General features: G+C 45.5%; 1 protein-coding gene across 2 annotated transcripts in view; it reads right to left on the bottom strand.

The window, feature by feature from the left end:
• SMCO4 (single-pass membrane protein with coiled-coil domains 4) overlaps positions 1–16,383 on the bottom strand; it is a 61,273-nt gene that overhangs the window by 15,320 nt on the left and 29,570 nt on the right. For both annotated transcript variants that reach the window (XM_040631000.1, XM_040630999.1), the window contains exon 2: positions 8,426–8,502. The gene's annotated coding sequence lies outside the window, so the exon portion shown is untranslated. The remainder of the gene's footprint in view (positions 1–8,425; positions 8,503–16,383) is intronic.

The following is a 16,383-nucleotide window of genomic DNA, read 5'->3' as shown; positions in this document are numbered from 1 at the left end:
AGCTGTTTTGCCAGACTGAGCCGTCTGAGGATGGTCTGGGCCAAGGCCACAGGACTAGAAGGCTTCCGAGTGCTAAGATGTGGCTGACTGATTTTGCCAGTGGCCTGTCTGCGGGCCCCTCGAGGTTCCCCTGGCCGGCAAAGTGCCTGCCTCCACCTCCTGCTTCCTCAGTCTCTAGACAGAAGGATCTCACTTAATCCAAGCTCTGATCTTAGTCTGGCTACAGAGCCTTCAAGGGGTCCCCAGGGCCAACCAAACACAGTGCAGATTCGGCCTGGCCTTCTAGGCCCTGAGCGCTGAGCCCAACCCCATCCCCAAGGTCACATGGAGGGGTCACCCTCCTGTGCCTCTGAACGTAGAGGCAGAACAGGCCAACACATGCCGGCCCCAGGGCTCTTCATCTTGGCCTGCTTTACACACTCTTGCCACTGAGAAAACATCCCCAATCCCAAGTCAAAATCAGTTACCCTTTTGCCTACTCTTATGCCTTTAAAATGGCCCTTCTTTTGACCACTATCTCACACCATACACAAAAATAAACTCCAAATGGATGAAAGACCTCGATGTGAGACAGGAATCCATCAAAATTCTAGAGGAGAACATAGGCAACAACCTCTACGACATCAGCCAAAGCAACCTTTTTCATGACACATCCCCAAAGGCAAGAGAAACAAAAGATAAAATGAATTTATGGGACTTCATCAAGATTAAAAGTTTCTGCACATCCAAGGAAACAGTCAGAAAAACTAAGAGGCAGCCCACGGAATGGGAGAATATATTTGCAAATGACACTACAGATAAAGGACTGGTATCCAAGGTCTACAAAGAACTTCTCAAACTCAATACACGAGAAACAAATCAACAAATCAAAAAATGGGCAGAAGATATGAACAGACACTTTTCCAATGAAGACATACAAATGGCTAACAGACACATGAAAAAATGTTCAAAATCATTAGCCATCAAGGAAATTCAAATCAAAACCACACTGAGATACCACCTTACGCCAGTTAGAATGGCAAAAATAGACAAGGCAAGAAACAACAATTGTTGGAGAGGATGTGGAGAAAGGGGATCCCTCCTACATTGTTGGTGGGAATCTGAGTTAATTTACCAGCCACTCTGGAAAACAGTGTGGAGTCCCTTAAAAAGTTAAAAATTGAGCTACCCTATGATCCAGCCATTCTACTGGGTATTTACCCCAAAGATACAGACGTAGTGAAGAGAAGGGCCATATGCACCCCAATGTTCATAGCAGCAATGTCCACAATAGCTAAATTGTGGAAGGAGCCGAGATGCCCTTCAACAGATGACTGGATTAAGAAGTTGTGGTCCATATATACAATGGAATATTACTCAGCTATCAGAAAGAACGAGTTCTCAACATTTGCTACAACATGGACGCACTGGAGGAGATAATGCTAAGTGAAATAAGTCAAGCAGAGAAAGACAACTATCATATGATTTCTCTCATCTATGGAACATAAGAACTAGGAAGATCAGTAGGGGAAGAAAGGATAAAGAAAGGGGTAATCAGAAGGGGAATGAAACATGAGAGACTATGGACTATGAGAAACAAACTGAGGACTTCAGAGGGGAGGGGGGTGGGGGAATGGGATAGACCGGTGATGGGTAGTAAGGAGGGCACGTATTGCATGGTGCACTGGGTGTTATACACAACTAATGAATCATCGAGCCTTACATCGGAAACTGGGGATGTACTGTATGGTGACTAACATAATATAATAAAAAATCATTTAAAAAAAATAAATAAATAAATAAATAAAATGGCCCTTCTTGGGGCGCCTGGGTGGCGCAGTCGGCTGAGCATCCGACTCTGGGTTTCGGCTCAGGTCTGATTGCAGGGTCATGAGATCAAGCCCCGTGTGGGGCTCCATGCTCAGTGCAGAGTTTGCTTGAGACTCTCTCTCCCTCTGCCCCTCCTTGCATGCATATGCCCGCCCTCTCTCTCTCACTGAAATAAATAAATCTTCAATCAATCAATCAATTAATTAATTTAAAAAATGGCCCTTCTTTCGCTCTGCCTCTTCAAAGGGTTAATCGTTCTCTGCCTACTTCCCCTTCTCCCAGCAGGGATTCAATAAGTATTTGCTAAATGATGGAAGCCTATTCCTCTTACTCATGGTGCCCCGGCCAGAGGTTTGAGGTTTCCCTGGACACGTCACCTCTCCCCTATTCCTATATCACATTCTTCCTTGAGTATTACCAGTTCCTTATGCTAGACATCTGTCAAACATCTGTCCCCTTCTCTGTCCGCACTACCACCAGGTCAGGCCCTCATCTTTGCCTCCTACCCTGTGTTTCCCTGCCTGACATTTCTAAATCCTTCCAATCACTGCCTGAGGCAGCCGGCAAAGGACGCGACAACTTGCCCATCGCCACATGCGGGAGATGTGTGCATCTTCTTTAGCAAAGGCATATGGAGGACTCATTTATGTATTTTTAAGATTTAATTTATTTATTTGAGAGAGAGAGAGAAAGAGCATGTGTAGGGGGAGGGAGGAGGGGCAGAGGGAGAAGGAGACACCCCGCTGAGCAGGGAGCCCGATGCGGGGCTTGATCCCAGGACCCCGAGATCATGACCTGAGCCAAAGGCAGAAGCTTAACGGACTGAGCCACCCAGGTGCCCCTGGAGGAATCATTTAAACCTCATATAGGTTTTAAAGTCTAGTTGTTGGAAACTCTTGAGCCAAAACACATTCCTGGTATAAATATGCATTATTTTATATGTTAAGGTTAACCACCAAACAAATCATGCTAAACTAACAGTGAGAAAGCCCAGCTAACAGTAATTGATAATTCAACATCTAGATTCTGAGCAATTACAAATGATCACTAATTCAGGATGGTTCTGATACAGCACGGTTATAGTGCCATTTCCAACATCTACAGGAAATCCAATGGCCTGTAGGTCTGTGCTTCATAGGAGCCTGAAACATACCACTTCCAAGCATGGTAAGGCAGCCAGACCCCAAAGGAACAGGAAATGGAGTTATTCATAAACTCCTGCAGGGCAGTAATTTAACACCAGCCACATTTCAGTAACTTCTAAAAATGTCTTTGTGATTCCTGGTAGAGAGCCTATGGATATACCTTAAACTTGGAAGTCTGTGGCATTTTGAGTCTCATGCCCACGAAACCTGATAAAAGGCCTTGTGTGTCTGAGTTGGGTCAATGCCACTGAGAAGAAACCTTGAAAGTAGAGGCCAAGCCTACAGAATCCCTACTGCAAAAGACAAATCTGACCCAGGAACCCCCAGCGTAGAATCCCACGAGAGTATTCTGCATGATCGGGCCCCCAGCCCACTGGTCAGTGCTCAGGTCACGGCTCCCCCTGCAGGAGCCACAACCACCCCCATACAGTTCTCGGGGTGTGCCATGCCCTTGCTGGCCTCTGGGGCCTCCGTCCATGAGGCTGTCTGAAATGCTCTTTTCCGCCAGTCACTCCTCCTGCTTGGCAAACTCCTCCTTCACGGCCCATCTCATGGGTCACACACCCTTGAAAGCATTTCAAGACTTTCTAGGCACCAAGGTGGGTAAGGGGCTCATCTCTGTGCTCCTTCGGCACTTCATAACGCCACAGTGCGTATCAGGATCACCTCGCCTGCTACCCTTACAATCTTTGTAACTCATCAGACTGAACCACCAAACTGGTATCATAAAAAGTTACAAATTCAAGATCACAGAAACCAAAACCACAGGTGGAATTTCAGGACTCCCATTAATTACCTTGAATGGAAGGCCTGAGGACAACGGAGAGTGTCACTCGGCTGAGACACATTTCCCTGTTGAAGTGTTTGTGTGTGCATGGGGCCACAAACACACAAAAGTAAAGGTTACGGTTAAGGTAAGGAATACGAGTGGGCTTCAGGGTAGGAGAAACGGGTTTAAAAAGGAAAGCTGCGTGCTAATATTTAGTGTGTTTCTTTTTTTTCCCTGTAGAATGTCAGTCTTGTCTTGTACTGACCTGGAACCAAGTTTCAGTCATGATTTCTGGAGCTAAAGGCTGCTCACCTTCTTACACTGAAATATGTGGAAGGGAGGCTACTTGGAGAACAGCAGGGGTATTAACGTTTTAGCAGATTACATGTTGGTTAAATGCTTATTAAAGTTCCAAACCAAATAGTGGTCCACCTCTGTGTTCTAAGAGTTGATTTCTGGGGTTTGGAGGAACAAATCCCCTCCTATTCCATTTTCCAGAATACGACATCCATTCTAAGTACACATTTCCCAGGCTGACGGTTATTTTATTGCCCTTGGAAAATCAAAAGGATTGCAGCCTGCCAAGGAAGTCAAGAGTGAAAGGTTAAAGTGTCTCCCCAGCCACTTGAACATGACGTCAACAGTGCTGTGAGACCTCTAGCCGGGCCTGGCGCCCAGGCCATGTGGTCCTCTCCATGGGCCATGTTGGGCATATGGGATTCATCCAAGTGCAGGAAGAGGTCATGGACAGGTGTGAGTAAAGAGTGAAATGATACGACGAGCGTTTTAAAGGTCACCCTGAGTCCAAGGTGATGAGCAGAATGGAGGGGAAGTGGAACCAGGGCAAGCAGTTCAAAAGCCTCTGCAGGAACCCAGGCAGCTACTGGTGTCATTGGACCTGAGGGGTGGACATGGGAGGGCTGCAGATGAATTCAAGATCTACTTCAAGAGCATCGCAAGGACTTGGGGATCTGGAGGGAGAGAAAGGTGAGTGTTATCAGCCAACTCCCCAGTTTCTGGCTTGAAAAAGTGCATTAACGGCTGTGCACCCTAAAGAGATGGAGGGAAGGAAGGTGTGCAAAGGGACTGTGGTAGAAAGAGACCAAGAGATAAAAATTGGACCCAGTGAGTCTGAAGTACCTGCGAGACATTCAAGTTTGCTAGCTGCTATAACAGGTGTAAAATGCCTTACAAAGCACAGAGAAGTCACGTGGAATGACAAACGCCTGGGTCTTTTCACTGATGACCTTTCCCACCTTCCTTCTGGGGTACCTGGCTGTCCTGCCACTGTGCCAGCTCAAGGTGGGGGGCATCACATAAGGAGCTTATGGGGCCAAACTCTCGGCCGGCCACGTGCAGGCTGCTTCTATGATGACCCTCAGTAGTGATGCAGATACCAGCTTTGGGGCCAAGAAAGCAGTCACATTAGCAGTAAAATGATATTTGCATCATGCCACAATGGGAAGTATGTAGCCCCATATTTTCTTCAGTTACAGGCATCATAATAGGTTTGCTGATTTCTCGATATTGGTGTTTTCAAGGAGTCCCAGCAGAAGGGCCTTCGTGCCTAGTCCTGTGCCCTGACGATTTGACAACTGGGAGCACCAGCCTGCATGGGGGAGTCTGAGCTGGACTCTCTCCTAGGGAAATGCTCATCTAAGGTGGCATCAAATGCAGAGGAAGGTCTCTCTCCCTCAACAGAAGACCAGAGAAGACAGCCTATTTTAGGAAAACAATGACTCACCAAAATCACATCCTGCTCTTAAGTTAATACGCCTCCTTCTGGACTAGAACCTGCTTTCCTACCGTGGTGGGTCTATTTCCAATTTCCCATCTAAGGACAAATCAAAATGTCATTTAAAAATCTGCTTTCTAATTAAAATTTGAGCCATTTTTTAAAAATCACATTTAACCACACAATTCCACATGGCAATAAAGCACTGTGCTCTGCCACCTTGATTAATAGAAGATTTGCAATTATTTAAAGGAGAAGGGAGAGAAAAACTATCATTAGAAACAGCTAGATTAAACCCTTGTTAGTGTCTTTCAGTTTACTCATAGAGTAAGACAGTGCGGTATTAATGTAAACTAATTAAATTTCCCGAATTTAAATAAGCCCTAACAAAAAGAAAACTTATAAGATTGACTGGAAGGTCCTGGAAGGAAGATAACTACTTTTTCAAGAAAGCTGGGGTGGGGGGATAACACCAGGGTCAGGCTGCATGCCCCCCTTTTTTAAAAGGTTTTATTTATTCATTTGACAGAGAGAGAGAGCACAAGCAGGGGGAGCGGCAGGCAGAGGGAGAAGGAGGCTCCCCGCTGAGCAGGGAGCCCAATTCAGGGCTCGAACCCAGGACACTGAGATCGCGACCTGAGCAAAAGGCAGACACTTAACCGACAGAGCCACCCAAGCCCCCCAGGCTGCATCTCTTAACAGAAGGTCAAGGGTCTTCTCTTTGGAGGGAACACAGAGTCCCAGGTTTTGTGATGGCAGCAGTGGCTTCCAAGGGGAATGACCAAGACGGTGCAGGGGAGGGAAAGCTGAACTCCATTCTTGCTGGTGACATGACCTCATGTAAGACATCTGACTGCTCTGAGTCTGACTGCTAGGATTGGCAGGAGAACACAAGCTGGTAATGTGGGCAGAAGCATCCTGTAAATGTGGACGAAATGCAAAGGTAAGAGACACCTACTGGTTACTGGGAGGTAGGAAAGGTTAGGGCAAGGATTCTCAGTGGATGGTGACCAACGAAACTGGGAGGATCAATAAGAAACTTCTGTGGGGTATTTAGCAGTACAGTACACAGTCTGAGAAAAGGAAGCTGAGCACTCATACATTTAAAGCAAAAAGATTTGGAGCAGGGAAGTGGGTGAAGACGCAGCTGTCTGTTGAATGGAGCAGCTCAGAAGATCATGCAGACAATGGAGGAGGGGGTCTGCCGTCCAGCAGACAGGAGGGGCCACACCACAGAGTGACCAAAACCCCACCTCCTGCAACCCCATTCAACACCAGCCATGGGGAGGCCATGCTCCCAGTCACTGCTGCTCTGACTTGCCTGTCACCTCCCTTCCCTTTCAGTTACTGGATTATTGCTCTTAACATGGGGCCATACTGCCCATAAAAAATAAGTCAGATAGAAAAGCCTTCCTATTAGCTTCATTTCACCAACAGCCCAAATACAAAGGACATCTAGAGATCAACAATTTCTGATGAATGCTCGAAGAACAGAATCAATTTAAGAATGATAGTACAGGGTGGAGTGGTAGAGGGACAAAGTGAATCCATACAGGAGCCAACTGTCTAGTGGGGAAGGCTGATGCTCTGTTCATCCAATACATGTTTATGGAGCAGCCAGGCACATTCAGATACGCCCTTGAGGAGCATATTACAGAAAGCATGCAAACAGGCAACTACAATCAAGTGTGGAAATACCAGGCTGGTGGTGGGGGAAGGTTCACGGAGAAGGAGCCTTGGCAGAAGAGCGGCCAGGGGAGGGGCACAAACAATCATGTCAAGCTCATTACGACACATGTCAGTGAGAAGGAGATAGTATTATGGGGGTTCCAAAGCAGGAAAAGTCACTATTGGCCAGGAGGGAATAAAAAGGCTGGATTCCCAGGACGCCTGGGTGGCTCAGTCGGTGAAGCATCTGACTCCTGATTTTGGTTGAGGTCATGGTCTTGAGTGAGAGATGGGTGAGGCTAGGTAAGGAGAGATAGGTAGGGGGCTACGTGACCAGGCTCATAGAAATCCCAGATGTGGAGAAATGTTATAGACAAGATATTAACCAGAGAGAAGGGAACATTAACAAATCTGCCTTGTTTATTCTAAATATAGACGAGATATCTTCCTAATATTTACAAATCCACCTTGTTTCTCTTAAACGTTCCAGACAAAATAATTACCAAGTTCCCCGGTCAGTTTTCTATAAAAGACCCACCATAAAAGCCTCAGTGGCAACCCATTTGGGACCCCTCTCACTCTAAAGGGCTCCTTTCCTTTCCTTTCTGTTCTCACCTTCACTTAATCAACTTTCACTTCACTTCACCGCTTTGCCCTCGAGATTCATTTTTCGATTCTGTGAGACAAGAACCCTGCAACAGTCTGAGGGTCATGAGATGGAGCTGAGCTCTGGGTCTAGCTCCGCACTCAGCGGGGAGTCTACCTAGGTTCTCCCTCATCCTACCTCTGCCCCCCACCCTCGTGCTCTCACCCCTTGCGCTCTCTCTCTCTAAATAAACAAATTAAATCTTAAAATAAATAAATAAATAAAAGGCTTGATTTCCAGGGAAGTAACAACTGATAAAGACCTTCAGGGATCAACAGGAACCTGGCTAGGCAGAAAGGAGGGGGAAAGAGTACACACAGGGCTGGGCATGTCTGAGGAATGCTGGGAACGGTAACCTCACCCCAACTGGCTTCTCTTATCAGAGAATTTTATTTTTTTTATTTTAATTTTTTTATATTTTTTAAAGATTTTATTTATTTATTCGACAGAGATAGAGACAGCCAGCGAGAGAGGGAACACAAGCAGGGGGAGTGGGAGAGGAAGAAGCAGGCTCATAGCAGAGGAGCCTGATGTGGGGCTCGATCCCATAACGCTGGGATCACGCCCTGAGCCGAAGGCAGACGCTTAACCGCTGTGCCACCCAGGCGCCCCTATCAGAGAATTTTAGTAGGTACAAATGTACTTCCATTTACCTCTTCTTCAACTTCAAGAACTGCAGTTTTAGTACTTCCAGCAAACTGATTTCCAGTAAAGGAGACTTGAGTTATTCCTGTTGAGAAATCAGAAAAAGAGGTGTAATAGGTTATGGGGAAACGCCCCTCCACAGACCCCATTTTGGGGGACACTCCCGCAGTCCATGCTGAGAGGGCAGTTCCATGGCTTCCCTCCCCAAACTGATTAGCTTGGAGATGGATAATGCCTCCCTCCCAACCTCCCTCATTTGAGGATGAAGACGTGCAAACTTAGGCAAGCAGCGGTGGGCCCTCATTCAGAGAAAGACACACACACATCCAGGAGGGTGGGTCCTCATTCAGAGAAAGACACACACACATCCAGGAGGTGAGCAGGACCGGGCACTGTGCATGCAGCCCCTGAATTAAGGGGCCTTCCCGCTCCAGTTCCCAGTAGGCTGGTCAAGCTTTGCTCCCTGCGTTCCTGAGATTCCTACCACAAACCCTCTGCTAAGTAGGCTGGCCCGAGAGCATTGCGGTTTCTTGTAACCCAGAATCACTGACTTAAGAATACGAGATCCAGGGCTGGGACTAGAAAAAGAGCAGAAGTAGAGGGTGAAGAAAGAGAGGCTTCTGGACCAAAGCTTTGGGAAAAATAAAAGAAGATGGGAGAAGGTGACCTGGGGCCTCTTAACGACTGTCCCACAATAGCTGAGAGGGAAGGATGGGAGGCATGTATGAGACCCAGAGAGTAGATCCAACAGGTAATTCCTAAAATCCCAGCAGTATGAAACATTAAGATGGAGGCCCAGATATTGGGGAAAAGGGGCTCTTCATATGGGCATTATCCATAACAAAATGAAGCAAATAGAATTTCATGAAAATACAAAGATAGGAGACTCTGAAAAGTACCCATAGCAAACAAGGAGTAATTAACTATATAATGCCCATCTCTAGTAAAATAAGAAGTATAATAATTTGAAGACTGATTTACTGTGGGTTTTTTTTTTGTTTTGTTTTGTTTTTGTCTAAAACAATAAACGTTTCGTTCATTCATGGTTTGGTGGGTCAACAATTAGTGCTGGTCTCAGCCAGGTTGTTTTTCTCATTTCTTGCCTGGTTGATATATGTAGCTACAGTCATCTGGTGGCTCAACTGGGCTGGGTGGTAGACCAGATGACTTAGCTCACATATTAGTGACTGGTATAGGCTGTTTGTGCTGCTTTTATGGTCTATTTTAGTAAATGCATGCTTTTTCCCCCCCCTGAGAGCTTCAAAGATATATGCCTACAATCCTCTTGCTGTATTTTTCCATTGGTTCTTGAGTTGGTCAACCATGAACTCGCCCACTGTAGGGGTTCACAAAACTAACCTCTTCTAGCCCCCCTACCAGGGAGTGATGATCTTGGTGAAGTTCAGAGATAAAGGTGTGTAAAAGGGAGGAGTGAGAGGCAGGGATGGAAAGGGGAAGGTTCTTCAGGGGCCCCCAATGCTGAGTTAAGTTAGATGGACTTTATTCCAGCAGTGTAAGAGTCAAGATGATTGTTATTTAATCCCATATTCTCTGAGAGATAATTACCGCTCAGAAAATATAGAAAGTTAAAATTGGGCTGCAGAGGGAAAATATGACCCAAACACAGAGACTGAAGCAGTCAGCTGGAGATGAAGTCAAGAGCAAGCCAGGACCTTCACCCCTGACAGGATTCCTTGCTGCTGCTGTTGGCTATCAGCACCAAAGGCTTTCCAAGATTCCCCTGGCTTCTGGGTCTTCTAAGCAGCCCAGGTGCACCAGGGGCTTTCACTCAGCAGGTCATGGAATAGCTCCAGGGACACCAGCTGACCTGCAGGACAGGCTGAAGGGCAGCGCTCCAGTCTGCTCACCCCAGGCCTGGCCCCCAGGAGGCTGGTACCTCCCGTCTCTCCACTCTGAGCAGCAAAGGCACCTATGTTCTCATCTCAGTCCTCCGCTTCCTCCCTGGGCCTCGGTCCCCTCATCCATTAAACAAGGGAGGGAGACTAGACCATGGTACTCAAAGGTGGTCATCCATCCAACTCTTCACTGCTGGTTCACGACAAGATAAGCGCAGAAATTCAGAGAAGCTGAGAAGCTGTTATAGCATATAACACTGCCACATAGCCCAGCACGTGATCGGCGGAACTGTCTTGTTAAACGAAGCACATGTGAGTTTCTTGTAGCTGCCATAACAAATTATCACAAGCTAGGTGGCACAAAACAACACAAATCTATTCTCTCACAGTTCTTGGGTCCAGAAGCCTGAAATCAAAGTACAGGCAAGGGCCACGATCCCTGCAGAGGCTCTGGAGAATGTGCGCCCTGCCTTCTCCAGCTACCCGCACTCCCTGGCTTGTGGCCACATCTCTCCTCCACTTCACTGCCTTCTCTGTGTGTGTGACATCTCCCTCTTCCTCTCTCTTACAAGGACACTTGTGATGGCACTGAAGGCCCACCTGGATAATCCAAGATGATCTCATCTCAAAATCCTTAATCACATCTAAAAGACCTTTCTCTAAGTAAGGTAACATTATTGGGACACATCTTTGGGGCGACCACTTAGCCCACGATAACTAAGATGGATAGTGCCCAATTTGTGTGTGACCAGTTGTACCTGGTATGCACTGTACATCCATGTCACAGCACCACTGGGGGAGAAAGGACCACCACCCTGTCTTTCACTCAGCTAGGACCCCTGCTCTTCCTCTGCAGCCCTGGAGCCTGGGTTGGACAAGATCAGATTGCATTGGGCACCCCCCAGGAAAGAAAAGGTAACAGGTGGTAGGGAGGTGAGACTGAGCCCTGCATAGGGCTCTGGGCTCAGTGCGGAGTCTGCTTAAGACCCCCTGCTCGTCCCCCCCGCACGTGCGCATCCTCTCTCAAATAAATAAATCTTAAACAAAACAAAACTTAAAAAAAAAGATAAGAATCTTAAGATGAAGAGATATCCTTGATTATCTGGGTGGACCCTAGAGGCCTCACCTGTGTCCTCATAAGAGAGGCAGAGATTACACACACACACACACACACACACACGTGTGCACGTGCTAGTGAAAACAGAGGCAGATATGGGAGAGATGAGGCCATAGGCCAAGGAATGCCAGCAGCCACCGGAAACTGGGTGGGACAAGGAATGGCTTCTCCCTAGAGCCTCCAGAGGAAGCATAGCCCTGCCTATACCTTGGTTGGAACTTCCGGCTCCAGAACGTGAGAGAATCAGTTTCTGTTGTTTGAAGACTCCCATGTGTGGAAATTTGTTACAGTGGCCACGGAAACTAACATAAGCTCCTATGCTGCACTGCTCTCCGTGCAAGAGAGAATATTCTTATGTGAAATAGGAAACATAGAAATCGAAATTTATACACAATGATCTTAATTATGCATACAAAAATGCATGCAAATACAACAAAATGGTTTGTAGTGATTATCTCTGAGCACTAGAATTATGGGTAATTTTCAGCATTATGCCTTTTGATATTTTTCCAAGTTTCTACAATTAGTGTGAATTACTTTTACAAAGGGAAGAAAATTATTTTTTTAAAAATTAGCAACTCATGATATTCCCGCAACTCTAACTCAATCACAAAAATTAGAAATCAAGAGGGCCCAAACTCCCTGAGAATAAGATTTCTTAATTCAGTCTCAGAGCAACACCTGAAAAATCAGGACTCCAGATGCATGCCGTTCTCAAAGTGACTCCACTCAACCCTCGGCCTCTCTAAAGCCTATTAGTTTCCAGACTCTGGCAGGAACATGATGTGGCTGAAAAAGTTTCAGGCTTTGAAACAAAAGGATAATTGGAGCTGGTAAATGTTTTCCTGTCTGTCTCTCCTTAGGAGGGGGTGCGGGGAGAGGGGCAAAGGGAGATTTCTGCGCATTCCCAGAGCTCATCCAGCCCGAAGTGGTGTGGGCCACATGCCAAGAACCAAAAGCACTGGTTAATAAACATGTAAATGTTTGATTTCTCTGTAGGTGACTTCACAGAATGAAACATCAAATTAAACACTAGGTTAATCTTCTTACCCAAGTCCTGACTCCAAGGCTATTCTGATACAAAACCCTCCCACTGTCATCTGTGCAGGCAGCCAGAAGCCCAAAGACCAACTTTACCATATCGACAGCACGTCCTTTGATGAAATATACTCATGTAAAGAGCGTATTAACATTTCCTCCCCATGTATGGGCGCTACCGGATCAAAATAGAAGGTAGGGTGAGTTGTGTGTGTTGTTTTGAGTGGAACAGAAGGGAAGATCACCGGTGCCCTCTAGAATGCTCCAGGTCAGGGCAGTGCGGTGTGAAAAGCACGTTATTAGGTTTTATTCAGCTGACCCCGGACAGTGCAGCGAGTTCAGGTACTGGGCTGATGAAACCACAGTGTGGAGTTAGTCCGTCAGCCTCAGATTTTTCAGAGCACACTTTTATTCATTCTTTGCTCAATCAATATAGACACACACCTACTACGTGTGAGGCACTGAGTGGGGGTTGGCTCACATCTGAAAGATCTCATCTCTGACACACCACCCTCTCAGATGAAACGACTGGGCAAAGAGCCCACATCTTAATGATCTTCATCAGTTGTTTGGATCACAGGGATACAGGCAGTGGCAGTGTTTCGAGGAATACCTAAACAGACAGGCAGAGCCTTGAAAATGGGAAAAACAGAAAGCGAATGATTTAGCACTGTGGACCTTCCTACATACCACTGACATAATACTTGTAACTTCGGGTGATCGGTTGATGCATACTTGAATCTCCCACCTGACCATCTACTCTATACAAATGGTTTATTAGCATTTTCTCCAAATCTTTTTTTTTTTTTTTTTGCTTGCATTATATCCCTAAATCTACTAGTGTCCAAGCTTAGGAGGGACGCATAAAATATCTGAGCTATAAATCCATGCAAGAATGAATGGAGGTAATGTTTCCATATCTGTAAAAGTGGAAAAGCCAGGCTACACAATTATTTCCCAGTGGAAATCCCAAGAAACCTAATTCTATGAAGTATGCCAAGAAAAGGAGGTTCCCATGCCATTCAACTTGGGAAATACCACATTCTATAGCCTCCCATCCCCCTTCAAGATTCACAATGCACATTATACAGCGAAGGATCTGAGAAATCCTTCCATTCGAAACCTGCTGACCATCCTCAAATCCAGTTAAGCACCGATGCCCCTCCTGCTTCCCACTTACTGATATCACAGAGAATCAATGTTCTAAGGCAATTCTGGAAAAATGCTAACCCAAACTCCTCATTGGTTCAAAAAACATTTATTAAGCCCTTGCAATAATGAGATGATGACAATGAAAAGAGCCAATGCTGAACGAGTTAGCATTTAATAGGTACAGTACTTCGGCACTATGCACCACCAAGGTCAATATGAAACCTGGCTCACAGTCCACTGGAAGAGACCTGAGAACACATGATCAGTAAAATCAGTATGTATAAAAACCCCTGAGTGTGTGTGTGTGTGTGTGTCTACACACTTGCACACAGGGATGGAGAGCTGGTGAGGACAAGTGTTCCTGGCAGATGCGAAGCACGGGAGTCCGGTGTGTGAAGCTGCATGAAGACAATGTGGTTTTCAAAGTGTGGTCCCAGACCCTCTCCGTGGCTGCTGCAGGGGCAAAACCATCTTCACTCGTGCTGACATTTGCACTGATGGTGCAGAAGTAATGCTGGGTAATATCGCTGGCGCCTTTGCGAGAATCGAGCAGTGACATCTGACTATATTAGTCGTCACTGTATTGCCCGCAGCCACGCACTCACCATTTAAAAAAAAAAAAAAAGTCAATTTCACCTAAGAACGTCCTTGATGAAGCAGTAAAAAAGTAAAAAAAGTATTAATTGTATTACATATCGACCCTTAAGCGCACATCTTTTAAACATCCCATCTGACAAAACAGGAAGCTTTCCTAAAGCACTTTCACTGCCAAAGTGTGACGGTTGTCGGGAAGAAACTGCACTTGTGTGACGCAGCTGCGAGGGGTGAGCCGCTCTTCCTCATGCAACACCACTTCTACTTGAGGGAATAACAGGAAAAACTGTGTTTATTCAGACTCGGGTATTTGTGGAAATTTTCTCAAAAATGAATAAAGTAAGCTGGTGATGTCAAGAAAAACTGATGATATTTGTTGCTAAAAAAAATTTGAGCTTTTAAGCAAAAACTAAATTTTTGAAAAACTTGCATCAGCCACTGTGAGCTGGGGAGCATCCCAATACTTGGACTTTTCAGACGAGAGTGGTAGTTACAGTAGCAAAAGTGCTATTTTCCAAATGGCTCACATATGATGTTTCAAAATGCATAAAAGATCCTTCCAAAGTGCAAGATGATTTTAACGGAACAAAGTATGAAAAGTCCATTGATGGGGTTTCAGATTTTTGGCTACAACAAACCTTTAAAAACTACCACTTGGGGGCGCCTGGGTGGCTCAGTAGGTTAAGCGTCTGCCTTCAGCTCAGGTCGTGATCTCAGCCCCTTCACCGGCTCCACCCCACTGCTGAGCGGGGAGCCTGCCTCTCCCTCTCCCTCTGCTGCGCCCCCTGCTTGTGCGCGTGCTCTCTCTCTCTCTGTGTCAAATAAATAAATAAATAAATAAATAATCTTAAAAAAAAAAAAACCTACCACTTGTCAAGCTCTGTTGCAGTTTCAAAGACTACCCACAATTAACTGAAAAGGTTATTAAAATACTCCTCCCTTCTCCAACTACATATCTGTGTAAGGCTGTATTGTCTTCATACAGTTCAACCAACGCAACATATTGCAACAGAATGAATGCAGAAGCATTTATGAGAATCCATCTGTCTTCCGTGAAAGCAGACATCAAAGAGATCTGGACAAATAGAAACAATATCACTCTTCCCATTAAATGTTTTTATCTTAGAAACTGTTATTTTTCATTAAAAATATTATTTATGTTATGTAATGGGTTTACTACTGCTATATGTAAACTAATTTAATAAGTATTTTTAAATCTTTTCCATTTCAATTTTGAATGTAGTAAAGATTGTTGGATATGCCCACATAATTGAAAGTTCTTTGGGGAACTCATTAATTTTTAAGAATTTTTAAATGCAGGGCACCTGGGTGGCAATGTTGGTTAAGCATCTCCCTTCGGCTCTGGTCATGATCTCAGAGTCCTGGGATCGAGCCCAGCGTCAGGCTCTCTGCTCAGTGGAGAGTGCTTCTCCCTCTCCTTCTGTGCTCTCTCTTGCCCTCTCTCTAAAGTAAATAAATAAAATATTTTAAAAAAAGAATTTATAAAAGCATTCTGAAACAAAAAGTTTGAGAACTGCTGCTCTCATGTAAGGGGAGCAGAGAGGTGAGGCAGGTGGGGTGAGGGTGAAAAGATAGCAGGGAAGGACACATAGGGTGTCCCACACAGTGATGAGGTGTTCCAAACACATCTTACAAGAGCCAGTGAATAATGCAGAACAGCAACATGATCTGGACAGATTTGCCTTCTAGAAAGAGCAGGGACACCGTAAAGGGGCCCTCTCTATTCCACGAACACAGAATTCCAAAAACAAGTCAGTCTGATGGGAAGTCAAACTGTAGCACACTGAAGGTCCATGATGACAATCTAAAAAACGAAAAACAAGTTTCTGTAAGCAAGCAGGAACAGAAAAATATCAAAATTTAATGATGGAAAAGAAAGAAGCAGAGTCTTGCAAAACAGACTTGCAACCAAATGGAACTCTGCAAAATGAGGGAAATCACCGGTAACAAAGTGCAAGGCTCAAAACATCTGAAGATGCCAAAATCAAGATGCATTTCAGGCAAGTTTAGAAAATAAAAATAAAGGAGCCAGTGAAGAGCAATAAACTGCAGCAGTAAAGAGAGGGAAATGAATGCAGCCCAGAGAAGTCAAACAGAAGCATTCAGACGTAAAAAGAAGGAGGGGAGAGGGGAAACCAGCTCCTATTTCCGGAGCGTGCACTCCACCACGGGTGGGGGCGGGGGGGGG

The sequence above is a fragment of the Ursus maritimus genome, unplaced genomic scaffold (genome assembly GCF_017311325.1).
Source record: "Ursus maritimus isolate PB19 unplaced genomic scaffold, ASM1731132v1 scaffold_16, whole genome shotgun sequence".
NCBI classification, from domain to species: Eukaryota; Metazoa; Chordata; class Mammalia; order Carnivora; family Ursidae; genus Ursus; species Ursus maritimus.
The sequence above is the reverse complement of the archived record's forward strand: the minus strand, read 5'-3'. Positions and strand labels throughout refer to the sequence as shown.